Source organism: Phasianus colchicus, chromosome 3 (assembly GCF_987193195.1).
Source record: "Phasianus colchicus chromosome 3, bPhaCol1.hap1.1, whole genome shotgun sequence".
NCBI lineage: Eukaryota > Metazoa > Chordata > Aves > Galliformes > Phasianidae > Phasianus > Phasianus colchicus.
The window spans coordinates 49,775,001-49,777,500 of NC_143438.1; the positions used below are offsets into that span (position 1 = coordinate 49,775,001).

General features: G+C 35.9%; 1 protein-coding gene across 11 annotated transcripts in view; it reads right to left on the bottom strand.

Annotated features, from left to right (window-relative positions):
• Window positions 1–2,500, bottom strand: part of ZNF521 (zinc finger protein 521) — a 231,713-nt gene that overhangs the window by 87,759 nt on the left and 141,454 nt on the right. The window lies entirely within an intron of this gene.

Sequence of the window (2,500 nt, forward strand, 5' to 3'; positions counted from 1 at the left end):
CCATCCTGCTTGCATGCTGAGGAGCAGCAGACTTCTTCTAGAGCAATGGACTGCAGGAAATTCTCCATGTCACTCTCTTTCTCTCCTCACCATCACAAGTAAGTCTCATTAAAAAAAAAAAAAAAAAAAAAAAAAAAAAAAGAGGGGAGAGGAAAACAATAAAAATGCACAAGCTCTACAGCATGCCTGAAATTTGCCTCTGAACCCAAGAGATATAAACAGGAGTAATGAAAGGATTTATAGGAATGTGAAGTTCCATTTGGCTTGTCACTGTCATGTCCACAGTTAGGAAGCTTTCTCGTTATATATTTATTTTACAGAGATTTTGTAAAGAATACAAAATCAGTTTTGATATCCATCCAAAGTCTTGATTGTAAGACTGGTCATACTATTCATAAAGCCTCAGGCTTCTCCCTTGGAATTTCAAGGAATTAATTTTTCACTAAACACCTGCTAAAAGGCTATGCTGTTGCACTTGGGCATACGATTTAATCTTTTTGTGCTGTCTCCCAGCACTTTCATTGCTGTCTATGGATTTCACATGCAGGGAAAATCTGAGCCCAGTACTAAAGAGACGAGGACAAAAAGTAGAACCGGTACAGTCAGATTAGAAAAAGAGAGGAATATATTAAACGTTCCTTCTTCAATAAAAGAAGGACTTGGGAGTTTCTTCATGTCTCTGACAGATAGACAAATAGAACTGCTTATTAAAAAAACGCAGCAGATGTTTGAGCTTGGATATCGCTGTTTATAGCAGGGAAAACACCGGAATCACTACGTGCAAGTGTATACGACACGCTGAACTACACTGCTGTATATAGTAATAACTTGTACTGCTTTACTCACCTCGTACAACAGAATCCAAATTAGGTCCCATTATTACATTGAAGGCTCACACTCAATAGCAGTTAAGCTTCTTTGAATGGATTCCCTATTGTATAAAAAGTATGCCAGTCTTTGACTGCCAAAATCAATTAGTCACATTCATTATGCCTCTATTTATTAATGCTGTACACTTTATAATGCATTTGCTGCTGAACAAAGAAAGTTATAAAATATCAAATATGTGTTATGATTGTAATTATGGCGAAAGAAGTAATGATCTCTTTTAGTCGCTAACTGGTTACAAAGCTCCTGTAAAGATTACATTAGTGGTGACAGATTTATGATCTTTTCCAAGATGTAATCCTTTCTAGTTCGTATTTTTCAACAGAAGAAGAATGTGATTGGTTACAGGTTATTGGCTTCAATAGTTATATTCAGCAGAGATTATTGTGCTTCTGCCTTCTATAATCCAAACACACAATGTAATCTTAACAGATGCAATTTTAATCTGTACTGTGCTATTATAATAAAATGGGGCACCATAAGGCTTTTTATCAACATGGGGTTCGGTGTTAATTCCATGATGTTAAGAGTGACCAACTAGTATTGAAAAAACAGCAAATAATTAAACCTAGTGTGAAAATGAAGGAAGAGCAACAATGCCATTCTTGCAACTGTAGGTTTTGATGGCACTGCTCTCAAGCTGCTACAGCTTCATTTATGAAAGACTAATTCCACTCATCAATATCATACAGCTAGCATTTTTTTTTTCTGAATACTGTGCAACTGAATTGAAGTTCTACATTCCCTCATAGAGGCTTGAGAGCATCCTACAGTTTAAAAAGAACAATTACAAAAATATATATATATTATTAATACGAAGCAGCAAAAAAAAAAAAAAAAAAAAAAAAAGAAAAGAAATGCTGACATATATGGAAAAATGACAGGCCAGGTGAAAAACTTATGAAGGCTCCATATTTCTACCATAAACAGAGCATGTACAAATTGCACTACTTTTCTAACCTTGGCTCTCACTGCATAGCTAATGGCGGTACCCCAGTATTCCCTTCTTTTCCAAAAATGTGTCCAATTCTCTCTGCTTATTTCCACTGCTGACTTTGGCAGAATGCTCCATATTCCATCCACCCTTTTCTACAAAAAAATATTCCCTTTTAAACTGTTTGCCTGCTGCAGTCCAGTCACAGCCTCAGTCATGAACTCTTTGTTTTCAAATTAGCTTCTACTTCAAAAAACCGACTGGCATCAAACTGATTTCCTTTTAGGAATATAATCTATCTCTCTTAAATCCCCATTCAAACTTTTTTTTCCATAAGCTAAATAGGCCTCATTTTTCTGTCTTCACGTTGTATTTTTAATGAGAATGAAAAATATCTTTTTTGCCAAATGTCCCTTTGAAACTTTTATATATATTTTTTTTTATTTTTTGCATTCAGATTTCCATTATCCTTTACCCCAGTTTTATGCTCACAGAAGACATTTCATAACACTGTTACAAGCTCTGTTTCAACCAGCTGCAGCCTGGAAGCTGGGCTTTTCCTGCTCAATGGGTGCTGCCATACAACGCTTACCTCCTTTGGGCCTTGCTCCTGCAAGTTTTTACATATGCCACCAACCCCTTTGCCCACCTGCATCATTTTAGAAACAGAAATTTCAA